The sequence below is a fragment of the Palaemon carinicauda genome, chromosome 1 (assembly GCF_036898095.1).
Source record: "Palaemon carinicauda isolate YSFRI2023 chromosome 1, ASM3689809v2, whole genome shotgun sequence".
NCBI classification, from domain to species: Eukaryota; Metazoa; Arthropoda; class Malacostraca; order Decapoda; family Palaemonidae; genus Palaemon; species Palaemon carinicauda.
This window is the reverse complement of record NC_090725.1, coordinates 167,544,358-167,559,090: the sequence shown is the minus strand read 5'-3', so window position 1 is coordinate 167,559,090 and position 14,733 is coordinate 167,544,358.

The following is a 14,733-nucleotide window of genomic DNA, read 5'->3' as shown; positions in this document are numbered from 1 at the left end:
CCATGAAGGAAATGATGACCGAAGCCGACGCCGTTATGGACAGCCACTTCACAACCTTCAAGACCTTCATCAACGCCTCCACTCTTGACGAAGAGGACGCCTATTCAACGTCAACCGAAGCTGACGTGAATGCCGTAGGACATACACGCCTACCCCCTGACGTGCCGAAACGGCAACAAAGCCACCCACCACCCACAACTCGCTCGCGCCCCAACCAACGACTTTTACAGGCACTTACTGCCTCCCATCGGCCGCAGTTTTGCTACTACCACAACAGATTCGCGTCAGCCACGAAGAAATGTGTCAAGGATTGTCAGTGGCCAAAAAACATGTAAGTAGGCCTTTGCTCGTGGCGGTGACCTCCCGTGTTTCTAATCTTTTCTTTTTACATGATGCAGGAACGGGCGTGCGTTTTTTGGTAGACACGGGTGCTTGTCGTGTTCTTTTGCCAAGGGAACTCTTCAGGACACGTCGTAGTCTGTCTGTATCTGCCGACATCCGCTTGGTAGCTGCCAACGGATCTGCGATACTCACCTACGTTTGCGAGAACCTCACATTATCGTTTGGAAATGGTGAATTTATTTGGAAGTTTCTCGTTGCTGACGTCACATTGCCAATCCTCAGTGCCAATTTCCTCTCTCATTTCCACCTTCTGGTCAATGGTGCCCACCGACAATTGGTCAACGCAGACTCGTACTTGTCGACACCTCTTCAACCCGCCCCCTCCAACCTCGCTCTCCACATCAGCGCACCCACGGATGCCTACACCCACCTCCTTACGGCGTACCCGGAAGTTTTCCGTCCAGAACTTCGCCAAACGCCCACAGCTCCTGCCAAGCACGGTATTTTTTCACCATATCAAGACAACGGGACCCCCAGTCTTCGCAAAATTCAGACGTCTGGCACCGGAACGATTGGCAGCCGCCATACAGACTTTCGCCGAAATGGAGGAAATGGGCCTTTGCCAAAAGGCCTCCAGCCCATGGTCATCACCCTTACACATCGTTCTGAAGAAAGACGGCTCCCTCCGTCCGTGCAGGGATTACAGGCGTCTGAACATGCAAACGGAACCCGATCACTACCCCCTCCCAAACATTACCGACGTGGCCTCCTACCTGCATGAAGCGAAGGTTTTCTCCATGCTTGACCTCCTGAAGGGGTATTACCTGGGGCCTATGAACCCAGAAGACATCCCCAAGACCACCATCACCACTCCATTTGGTACATACACCTTCAATTACTCCTGTTTTGGCCTTCGTAATGCTGGGACCACTTTTCAACGTCTCATGGATGGCATCCTAGGGGACCTCCCCTTTTGTGTATGTTATGTGGACGTCATACTTGTGTTTTCTTCAAAAGAGGAACACCTCCGTCACCTGCGCATCGTGCTCGACCGCCTGCAAAAAAATGGCCTTGTAGTCCGGTACGACAAGTGTACCTTTGGCGCCAACGAAGTGTTGTTTTTAGGGCACCGCATCACTCCTGAAGGAGTCCATGCCATCCCTGAGAAGATAGCAGCCGTTCAGGATTTCCCCACACCCTCGACCATCAAAGCTCTGCAGGAATTCTTGAGCATGATCAACTATTATCACCGTTTACTGCCAGCCATTGCTGCCACTCTTGGTCCCCTCTACGCCTCCCTCAAGGGCAAGCCAAAGAAGGCCCTATCACCCGCTGCAGCTCTCACTTTTCCTATCCCACTTGTCCCTCTCCTTCTCTCCACCTATGCCAGCAACATCGCTATTGGTGGAGTACTCAAGCAGGTGGTCAACGGCTCGCCCCGCCCATTGGCCTTCTTCAACAGAAAACTGTCCAAGGCAGAATCATGTTATTCTACCTTTGATCGCGAATTGCTGGCGGTGCACTTGGTTGTCCGTCACTTTTGCCATTTCTTAGAAGGTTTGCCCTTTGTAATTAGCACAGACCACATGCCTTTGGTGCACGCCTTCACTCGACAGACTGATGCTTGTTCCGCCCTTCAATGCAGACATCTCTCCGCCGTGGCTGAATACAATTACACTGGCAGACCGCGACCTTGGATTCCTGCTCCCATGCGCCGACAGGTGTTTGATTTCATTCACAGCCTCTCACATCCCTCGTGATGTTCTACTGCACAGCTGCTGAAGACAAAGTTCATTTGGCACGGCATTTCTAAGGATGCTAAGGATTGGGTCCACGCCTGTACTTCTTGCCAAACTTCCAAAGTACATCGGCACATGGATTTAGGAGTGGGTACCTTTTCTCAACCTCAGCGTCGTTTCGCACACATTCACGTCGCCGTTGTAGGCCCCCTACCCACATCACAAGGACATCGTTACCTGTTTACCGTCATCGACCGCTCCACTCATTGGCCTGAAGCCATTCCCATGGAAACTGCAACTTCCGCCTCATGTACATCTGTCTTACTCTCATGATGGATTGCAAGATTTGGTATCCCTGAGCATATTACTTCTGACAGGGGTACCACTTTTACCTCTCAATTGTGGAAATCATTAGCGAATCCCCTGGGCATCACCCTACATCATGCAACTGCCTACAACACTGCGGCCAATGGAATTGTTGAACGTTTTCATCGCACCCTCAAAGCAGCTTTGATGTCCCGCTGTAAGGATTCTAACTGGTTTACTCAGCTTCCTTGGGTCCTCATGGGACTAAGGACCACTCCTAAAGATGCCTTTGATATCTCGGTAGCTGAAATGGTGTATGGCGACCCGTTGGTTGTCCCAGCCGAATTATTTTCCTTCTGCAACCTCCTCCGACGATCTCCAGCTCATACGTCACGTCGTGGGAAAATTTACTTCGTGCAGCCAAACTTACAAGCTCCCATTGAAGCATTACATACCGACAGACTTGCTCTTTGCAAAGCATGTCTTTCTACGCAATGACACTAGCAAGCCACCGCTAACGCCCCCTTATACGGGCCCTTTCCTTGTGATCCAACGCAGTCCGAAAGCATTCCTACTAAACATTGGTTGCAAAGATGACTCGGTCTCCATTGGTCGTCTAAAATCTGCTTATCTCCTACCAGATGACCCGCCTACAGTTTACCTCTCTATATCAGGGCACCCTATTTAACATGTACAGTATGTTATTTTTAGGGGGGAGCCATGTACCAACCATGTGTTACACAATCGTATATAGTAACGACATTTACTTTTTTGTATGTATCATGCTTGTATCTTTGCTCTCTCCTCGCACTGATAAGAACCTAAAATTACATGTCTGTTTTTCTCATCGTTAACTGTTAACCGGTGAGCTTTTCAGTTGAACATGAAATAGCCTGTTATGTTTTGTATGCCCTTTTTACCTGGGGTTTATGTATATATAAGCGAGTGTTCTGTAATGAAGTTTACTCAGGTGCTTTCATCCTGCCTTTGAGTCACAACCTTCTCTCGGCCCATCACACCCTCATAAATTCCACCGTTGATTCTTATTAGTACTTCAAATCTTTCTTTATTGTTATCATTATCATTTGCTAAGCTATAACCGTAGTTGGAAAAGCAGGGTGTTATAAGCCCAGGGGCGCCACCAGGGAAAATACCCCAGTGGGGAAAGGAAACAAGGAAAAAGGAAATATTTTAAGAACAGCAACATTAAAATAAACATTTCCTATATAAACTATAAAAAACTTTAACAACACAAGAGGAAGGTAAATTATAAAGAATAGTGTGCCCGAGTGTACTCTCAAGCAAGAGAACTCTAACTCCAAAACAGGGGAAGACCATGGTAAAGGTTATGGCACTACCCAAGACTAGAGAACAATGGTTTGATTTTGGAGTGTCCTTCTCCTAGAAGAGCTGCTTACCATAGCTAAAGAGTCTCTTCTATCCATACCAAGAGGAAAGTAACCACTGAACAATTACAGTTCAGTAGTTAACCCCTTAGGTGAAAAATATTTTGGTAATCACAGTGTTATCAGGTGTATGAGAACAGAGGTGAATCTGTAAAGAATATGCCACACTATTTGGTGTATGTGTAGCCAAATGGATAGAGAACCGTAACAAGAGAGAAGGATCAAATGTAGTTCTGTGTGGCCAGTCAAAAGACCCCATAACTCTTTTTTGAACACATCCTGGTACCTGGCTTCCTTCACCTATTTTCAAGATTCTAACTTGATATACTGTAATGCTTAGAAATAACTCCCATACATGAACTCCTCTCATTTTTTACCATTTGTATCAACTATAATTTTACACATGCTCACATTTACTTCCAACTTTTTGTAGTATCTCTTCACAAATCTCAGTCAGTAGTGTACGGTACTACTTAAATGGCCATAGTTGTTCACCCGGAAGTAGACCCCTGGCCATAGTTGCTCACCTGGAAGAATACCCCTGGCCATAGATGCTCACTTTTGTGTCGGGTTACGGAAATGAAGTATTATTTAAAGGTTTTTCTTTATACGTACGTACCTGGTTATACATGTCCAGGAAGTTTTGTACTATTTAATGGGATTTATTTACAAACAATGATCGGTAGATTATTTGTTGTTAACAACAAAGGTTTTGAAATGTTTCTGTTAACGTAGTGATATACGTGTTTACTCGTGTCCAGGAAGTGGTGGTACAATTTAAATGGATTTGTTTACAAAACATTGTACGTGTTTATACATGTCATGGGAGTGTTTAGAGGGATTTGTTATGTTTACAAACATTGCAGTTTGAGGTCTTTAACTTATATAAAGTAATTAGCATGTGTTTTGACCGCTCTTGCGGTCATTGCAGATTACATATATAGGCCACTGTGGTTTGTGTACAACCCTGCGTTGCGTATAAGCTTATAGGCTCTTTCTCTCTCTACAGCAGAGTCCTGCTACTCACCAGTCATAGGATGAAGCTCTCGTCTACCTAACGATGACTACCTGGGATATTTGGGTAACTTTAAGACACCTGTCTCCCCAGACCTACACCAGAAATGTGCCCCACTCATATTATCACACTCTAGAGGTGAGGGTGGTCCACCACTGCTGGGTTGAAGGCGAGAACAGGCGTAAGTTTGTGGCACCACTGAAAGATGACACCACTGTGTTGTACTATTTAAAGGGATTTGTTTACAAACAATGATCGGTAGATTATTTGTTGTTAACAACAAAGGTTTTGAAATGTTTCCGTTAACGTAATGATATACTGTACGTGTTTACTCGTGTCCAGGAAGTGATGGTACAATTTAAATGGATTTGTTTACAAAACATTGTACGTGTTTATACATGTCATGGGAGTGTTTAGAGGGATTTGTTATGTTTACAAACATTGCAGTTTGAGGTCTTTAACTTATATAAAGTAATTAGCATGTGTTTTGACAGCTCTAGCAGTCATTGCAGATTACGTATATAGGCCACTGTGGTTTGTGTACAACCCTGCGTTGCGTATAAGCCTATAGGCTCTTTCTCTCTCTACAGCAGAGTCCTGCTACACACCAGTCATAGGATGAAGCTCTCGTCTACCTAACGCTGACTACCTGGGATATTTGGGTAACTTTAAGACACCTGTCTCCCCAGACCTACACCGGAAGTGTGCCCCACTCATATCATCACACTCTAGAGGTGAGGGTGGTCCACCACTGCTGGGTTGAAGGCGAGAACAGGCGTAAGTTTGTGGCACCACTGAAAGATGACACCACTGTGTCTTTATTATATATTTTCCCACCAAATCTCTCTCTCTCTCTCTCTCTCTCTCTCTCTCTCTCACTCTCTCTCTCTCCGAGAAGGTGTACCACATTTGCGGTTACAAAATATATTTGGGGATAGGCTTAAGATGGGTACATACACACACTAAAATACGTGAGTGAATAATAAAAGAAACGTGTAGTACTTAATATCTGTTTATTAATAGGAAAACTTCCAATAAAATAACCAATGAATGAAATTGAAGTCATCGGGATGTAGATATTATTCAATCACATAGACAGTAAAATAACATCCTGTGATGAATACCGACATAGCTTCTAATGAAAGTGTAAAAAAAAAAAATAACAATGAAAGCATCAAATATTTTCTAAATTACATAGACAGTAAAATAACTAATTCACATGGAAATGGCGGATAAGCTTTATTTCCGTCGTTTTATCAAATTTGCATTGATAATTCTGGCTTTGTGTGGCGCCAGACACATACATGGATGACTGTTAAGATGTAAAAGATAAACATCCCTTTAACATATTAGTACTTAATTGTTTATTAATAGGAAAACGTACAGTAAAATAATATATTCTTCTTCAAAGAATAAAATCAAAGTGATCCAGGGAGCAGTATTTCATTTGAGGGCTCTCTCTCTCTCTCTCTCTCTCTCTCTCTCTCTCTCTCTCTCTCTCTCTCTCTCTCTCTCTCTCTCTCTCTCTATATATATATATATATATATATATATATATATATATATATAACACTAAAATACATCCACATTCACCTCTTTGCAAAATACATTTGGAGAGTTGGGGTCTATAAAAAACATATATCACTGCAAATACATTGACTTTCACTTCTTTGCAAAATACATTGAAAAAACTTACTTTTGGGGGAGTTGTGGAAAATTTCCTCCTCCAGAGGGTGGGCGTCGTTCTTCTCGGAGTACTCCATTCCTTGATTCACGGCACCAAAGATGTCGAGAGATCAACATGTGCAGAGATCAAACGTCGAAGTGTATATAAAGTACACACATACACACAAACACACACACACACACACACACTCAGGCGTACATTATGAAGGATTCGCTCGCCAAACATCTATGGTTTTAACGTCGGCATCTGACACCATCTCCCTTGGACTTAGCCTCTTCAGTTTAGTGTGTCCACTTCCCCCTGTTTCGCTCTAGTATCCAGTTACACAGTGTGATTCTCCAGCATGGAAAATTCCTCACCAGGTGTAATATGGGCCCGTCAGTGAAATTTTGCAAATATTTGTAATGTGCATATTGCGATTTATGTTAATTGCCAATGACTGTTATTCCCTTTTCTATATTTTTTTTTCTCAGAGAAGAGGGGGAAGAATAGGAGATTCGAGAAGTGCAAGTCTCATCTCCCTATCAAAACAAGAAAGAAATATCTCGCAAAAAAGAACTGTTAGATATGAAAAATGTAATGTGTGGTGTTAATATCTTTTTCGAAATACATCAACCCAAGGATTATTCTAAGTTTAGTTTGAAAAGAAGGGGAAAGTAGAAGGCTATCTATGGTGGACATTCATCAGTTTCCTTTGTGTGTATATATAATCATTACGTGTGTTTATAATTTTGCTTTAGAATGTGCACTCATAATTTGACTTAGAACTTACAAATAAATTACACCAGCAATTTCTCCCTCGTTCCAGCGCTTACGACCGGAGGGAAGTTACCTGAAAAAATCCCGACACGGGAAAACTTCAACATCATTAAGAGATGATCTTTCACGTTTGCGACTCCAACACCTGGAAGGTCTTTGCCCACACCGATTGTGGGGCAGATGCTGAACTTAGTTTAAAGGAACACTTCCTTCAATCATCTGTATGTTGTAGAAGAATTCACCGGCCCCTCAGTGAGGGACTCATCCTTATTTATGATAAATTGCACGGATGAAATTAGTGCGCTAATATATCAACATTTTGAAAAACAAAATATTTACAGTAAAGATTGTAGGTCTTTTGATCGCAATTAAGAGCAAGCTAAACTTCAAAAAATTGGGAGAAACGGAAAATGAGCTTATGGAGCTTTGGCCCCCACGAATGATTATTCACATGAGTAATATCGACACACTCTTAGATAAATGGGAAAGTGTTATTGAAAACAAATTCCCATGAATAACCAGTGAATTAAAGAGGAGTGAGTGGCCAGTTGAAGGTGCAAGAACTTCAAATGCTTTTTTCCCCATCAGGCTGTAATGACTAGAATGGGTGCATACATTTTTCTCATGAAAGACATCTGCGGTGGCAGCAAAGTTTTTAATACCTCTGGAATTGGGAATTCCGGCTTCATTCAGGCTCTGACTGCCTACTTTATTGCTAAACAACAGCCTTCACAACGCTGGGGAAATATTGTCCGCCCTGTAAATAGTATTCAACGTTGCTTGGAGTATGTTAACTTTTGTAAGCTTTCCTTCACTATCCAATGGGAATATATTTCATTTCTCAAGTTGGCAAATCATCTCTCCATTTACGTACACGAAATGGAGGGATCCGCAGATGGTGAGTACCTGGTTCAGTTGGCGAGACGCAGAATGAAAAAATTTCATAGCATAGTCTACCTTCTTCTCTTTAAAGATTTCCATTCCTTCGTTAAATCCTTTGCTAGGACAAGATCTTCCAACACCCTTTACTTCTGCCATAACTGCCTATCCCAGAATACGACAACCTTTAAGCAAAAACAGCATGAAGCCTACTGCGATCTTGCTGTCACGTTGAATTTTCCCCCTGTAGGGAGCACAGTAAGATTTAGAAATCAACGTAAGACGCAAAAGTTTTCCTATATTTGCGTCTTTGATATGGAATTAGCTCCAAAGAAATCACCCAGGGTGTATGGGGTGGAGGCAATACATAAATCAATAGCATACTGCTACATCATTATGGATTGCAAAGGACAAATAGCAGCTTCCAGTTATCATTGCGGAAACAATTGTGTCGACAAGTTTCTGACAGATTTTAATGCTTGTTGGGAGTCGATAAGAATGCAGTGGTAAACTTTCCCCCTTCATATGACGGGTGAGTATGAGAAAACTTTCCATCAGCAGGACTTATGTCAAATGTGTAAGACATCATTAAAAAACGTGAGTGATAAGCATTGACATCATGACCATACCAGTCCTAATAACAGTTTTATTGGGGTGTACTGTAGGCGGTATAATTTAGCATGTTTTGAGCTAAAAACGAAACTCCCCGTTTTTGCACACAATTCGAGTTACGACTTAGACCTCATCCTTGAAGATCTTAAAGATAAATTCCTAATCAGGATCATGATTAAGAATGGACTAAGAATTCAGCGAATGTCCGTTGAGTATTTAATTTTCCTTGACTCTCTGGCCTTTCTAGGTTCATCTTTCGATAGTTTAACTTCTGAATATTTTAGGGATGGGAGGAAAGATGGTCTTACAAAACGCAGGGAAATGCAGTTCCCTGCCCCAATTGGCATTTTACAACTGTAATACAGACTAAAGGCCCATGATCTATCAGATGAGGAATGTAAATGTGCCTAGCGTTTTTGGACTATCAGTAAATGCCAAAGTCTGAAAGATTTTCTTCTCCTATACCTCATTGTAGACACTGCCCTATTAGGGGATAATCTCATTTGATGGCAGGATATTCTTTGTGATAAGTACGGCCTTGATTTCCTGCACCATGTTTCACTTCCATCCTATGCCTTTGACACCTTTCTTAAGATGAAAAACATTGAGCTGGATCACTTCTATGATGAGGAATTGTATAATCTTATCAAGCACAATGTGGGGGGGGGGGGGGGCGAGGTCACTTCTGTGGTGCGTCAGTCATTCACAGCCAGCAACTATGAAATAAATCGCTCTTTTAATTAAGACCTCCACCAAAGCTCTTACCTTTTATATTTGGATTTCAACACTTTATATGCAACAGTCATGACTAGAAACCTCCCCACCGGTGGGATTCACAAATTTTTGGATGAAGAAAAGGATCTTTTTTTAGGAAAGGGCATTGGAAATGTATTACAAATGAGGGTAAGAGGTACTGGCCCCTTGTCACTACAAAAGCACCTTCAGAAGAAGTTGCTAGAGCCACTGATGAACTTCCCTTATATTTATCCCATGAAGAGGTTGCCTTTAGAAATCTATCTCCTTACTGTAAAAACATACTAGAGCAGGAAGGAGGGCATATAACTGTAGTGTAAAAAACTTATGGCTACCCATCGCAGCAAAAAGGAATGTCTTATTTCCCTCCCCCTTCTATAGTTGTATATAGTCTTAGGTCTGGAACTGGAGGTTGTTCATTCAATCTATGAATTCAATCAAATTGCTTACATGAGCGATTTCATGAAAACTAACATCGAAGCGAGGACAGCAGCAACCTCATCAACCAAAAAAAAAAAAAAAAGCTGTTAATGCTATGAGTAACTGCATCTTTAGGAAGACTTTACTCAGCCCTTTGAAATACGCTGAAAAAAGTAAAGTTGTCACTAAGCCAGCAACTTGCTGAAAAGAAGCCCGCAGCCCGCTACAAAAATTTAGCATTCGTTTGAGTGAAGATTGTGTTATTTGTACTTCCACCCGTCCACAGATTGCCATAAATATGCCTAATTATATAGGTTTTGCCATAATAGAAGCGGCTAAGTTTGATCTCTACTACTTCTTTTATAAAATACTCAAGAATAAATAAGGTGATAAACTCACGCTTATTTACACTGACACAGATAGTTTCATTTTTGCTGTAGAAGTTTCCGATCTTGATTTGGAGTTGACTCAAGAACCCTTGAAATCGTATAAGGATTTTTCCAACTTCCATCTTGATCACCCGGTTATTAATAATGAAAGAAAAGGTGAGTTGGGGGTTCTGAAATCAGAAACTGGTAGTACTCTAATAGCAGGTGAAAGCATTGAAACCTAAAATGTATTCTCTGTTACTTGCCAACCAGGGGAAGATTAACTGGGTAAAAGGTATCCCATGCCATGTACACTCTCGTTTAATGCATGATCAGTATTCCCAAACATTGGGGAAAATCAATTCCATTTAAAAAGCCACTAGAGCTTTGAACCATGGAATTACTGTAAGTAACGTAAAAGACACACTCACAAGAAAAACTATTCCCAGGCGTCAAATGGTGTCTCTAGCTCCTGAAGTTATTATCAGTTGCGATCCCACTGATATGCGGTTTTTATCTAGATTTAACAAGATCGTAAACTATATTCTTATTTGCATAGACATATCCCGTTACCTCAAAATTGTTCCTCTCAGAAACAAGAAGGCTCAAACTCTGTTAAATGGCTTAATAGCAATCCTTTCTCTACTCGAATTTCAGTGAGTGAGTCAGCTTCTTACTGACCACGGATAGGGATTTTATAAGAAACTTACGACCAAGTCCCTGAGAGAAAAAACATAAAACTTTACAACCTCTCCTCTTATGAAATCAAGGCAGCCATTGCCGACCATTTTATATGTACACTAAAGCGAGACATATATAAGCATTCAACTCTGAGAAATACTCGCGTCTATGTTGAAGTCCTCCCTCAACTTGTAAAAACTATAATAGATCTCTGCACAGGGGATTAGGAGGGGGACAGACTCCCCTTGAAGTGCATGGATATACGTACCCGGAAATCATTAGGCAGCAATTTCTCCAAATGTATAAAGCAAGCATCTTTAAACCCTAACGAAATAGAATAAACTAGATGTAGGTCAGACAGTGCACATTGCAAGTGGCCTCTTGCAGTCTGTATTCTATCATGGGTATATAATTCAAAATGCATTAGAAATATTCAAAATTAGAAGCGTAGGCAAGAGTCATGCACCCTTGACTTCTTGTGAAAAAATTGAGGGAGTTTTTTTACAGAGCAGAACTAATACCTACAGCTATACCAGAAACTTTCCCTATTGACATTATCAGAAGGAAAGTTAAGAAGGGGAAAGTCAAGTATCTTGTATCATGGAGGGTCTATCCCAAGTTTTAACTAGTGGATAAAAAGTAAAGATGTTGAAAGGCTAATCGGTAAACCTCGGAATTGAGGTCGCACATACACAAACATGGTTATTTTCTCATCTCCTTAAATAACCTTCCCCCCACACCACAAGAAAAAGTGTTGAATTAATTCCTTTACTAAAGTGGACGCATCTTGATTGCTTATCAGAGACCTTTTCCAGCTTTTTAAAGGAAAATCTGACTCCTGCTAGTAAAGCAGTAGAAACGGTGAAGAAATATAAGAATGAAATTAGGACGGAAGCCTGGAAAAAGACTTCGCCTAAAGAGAGGGGGTGCTATACTTTCAGTACTTCTACCTTTAGCAGCGAGTCTAATTGGGGGTTTGTTAGGATGATGAGAGAATATTGTCTGATACCACGGAAGACCGTGGAAGGATCGAATTACCACCAAGTCAGTGAGGAAAGTAGAGTTCAAAACTCTAAACAAAATAAAGACAAAAATGGAAAGAGAGATAAGCACCAAGGGGGAGGAGGAGGAGGAGGAGGAGATAATAGTGTTCTACTTCGTAATCTAGTGCAAATGATATACACGATGAAGTATAAGTTTGAAATAAATCAATGAAAAGAACACGTAAAGGTTTGGGTGAGAAACTAAAACATCAGCCTTATCCTCTTCTCCTCCCTAAGCAGCTATCATATGACAATCCCCTTCTCGGGAATCTGATAGATGGGAAACTAGCCCCTTCCAGCAGAAGACATGCCTTGCTTTTTTCAAGTATTTTGAAGGGGGGAATGACTTCTAGTGGGATGATAGGGGAAATTTGAGAAAACACATCGATCATTTAATTGTAATAGATGTGTTAAGGAAATTGATCCAACAAGCGGGTGCTATGGAGGAAGATGACCTCCCTATTTATAAAATCTTGTTGGATACAGCGGGAGTTCCTTATTCTTGTATAAAGAACACAAAAGCTCCCGTACAATTTTATGGAAGCAAGGTGAAAATTGGGAAAGGGGACAGAATTCGTGAGGAAACTAAAAGAATGGAATTAAAAGACAAACTGCTATGGGTTCCTTATCAGGAATTACACTCTGGGTCTTTACAGACTGGTAAATACTAGATGTTGAAGGGTGTGAAATACACGTGCTAACATGTTGCACCATACAAAATAGGAGACTGGGGGGAGAGTGTTGGGGGATTTTTTAACTGAGGCGAGGTTGGAGATTGACACTGCATCTTTATCAGTCTACAATGGGACCTCTTCAGAATTCAGTTCTCTCCTCTTAAACTCAGTATCACCAACTTTACGGCTCAGGTTATAAAGAAGGGGGATGTCTGCTAGGTAGTGAACAGGAATTCTATAGGTGTTGAGTCATGCAGACTTGCAGCGCAAACATATAAAGACTACCCATATGGCGATATTATGAGCGGCAGGAGACGTCTTTTTAATTTGTCTAACTACATTCGTGAAGACCGACATCCCGTCGGAAGTGCCATCTTGAGGAAAACCCCGAGTTTCCCCGCAGCGAGTGTACCATATGTGGTCACATTGATAACTCAGTTTAATTACTGTTATTTATATGCTAATGAGTGATGGAAAACTTTGATTGTATTTGGAAACTACAAAAGATAATCACTTTGCTATGAACTTGCTAAATGATACTACGGAGGCATGCATTTTCAACTTTAAGAGGTGCCTAGGTTTGAAAAAGGTAATGAAAGATCCAAATCTGCGCAGTTCCCATTGGAATTTGAAGGTCTGGTCGTGCTGATGAAATATGGAGGAAATATTATTTCTCCGAATTGGTGAATCTAGCGAGGAGGATGGTAGGAAGCGGCAACCAACTAATTTTATTTGCATCTCAAAAATATATGTTGCCCATTGAATTGGAAAACTAGGAAAGGTTTCCACTTGCTGCACCAAAGGATTTTCTTACGGGTGCTACTATTTAATTTTGTTTTATTTTCTCATTTTTGTTTGACTAAAAAAGAAATATTTTGTTATAAGGTGTACCATTTTGTACTTTTGAGTTTGACTTAGTGTACTCCTCATTCCGCGAATGATATGATTTTTCATTTTCTCATATTTTGTTTGCCCAAAAGATGAATTAGTTATAAAATTTACCATTTTGTACTTATAAGTTTGACTTGTGTATTCCTCGCTCTGCAAATGAGAATAATCAGGTGAGTGCCATTTTGCACTTATAAGTTTGACGTCATGTACTCATTTTGCGAATGAGATGATTTTTAATTTTCTCATTTTTTTGACAAAGAAAAAAAAATAATTAGCTCTAAAGTGTGTCATTTTGTACTTTTAAGTTTGGATCATGTATTCCTCCTTCTGTGAATGAGAATAATTATGTAATAGTGGCTTCATCAATAAAAAGTCTTGCGATCCTTTTGGTTTCAATATACCCAACACAACTAAAATGGTTTCAGTCATTTCAAAGCCACAATGGATCGTGAAAGCCATATCGTACTGCTAACATCTCTGGGTAATAGGGATATTTTTCCTAAAAATAATGCCGGTAACTTTACAAAAAAGCTTCAGAATAGTATAAAATGGGATCATTATTTGGAGCATGAAGCAGCCCTTATCAATATTAATTACCCGAATGAAATTTAGGGCCTTGTCAATGGTGAAGCTGATTCTGGAATAGAAATGATTATTACAAAGGTGAGAATATCCATAGAGGGTGAGCCTACTATAACGTCACGCACTAAGGAGACTTACAAACTAAGAATAACTAATCTATCCACTGATGCTGGATATATGGTATTAAGTATTAAAGAAGACATTACATATGCTTTAAAGAAAATCCTCCCGTCGAATTTTATAAGGAAAATATACCAGCAACTGGTCTATTAGAATATGACTACCAAAAAGAGGGATCTACTAAAGTTCACAAAGAGACAGGAAACTAGAGAGACAATTTATCGAAAAGGACCTATTCAAGTCATAGAATTCCAATTTGGGAAAAGAATTGGAGCTACTTTGGGTTTTAATACGGACAGGCCATATCAAATATTTGAAACCACCGCAGGGATCCCATGATTAGAACTTATAATCTGCTGGCTCTTTCCTTCCTCCCCCTCCCCAACATCCGGGGTGGACTTTGTCCTTGTTTATTCGGATATTGTTGAAAAATCCTTTTTTTGTGGCTAAGAAAGT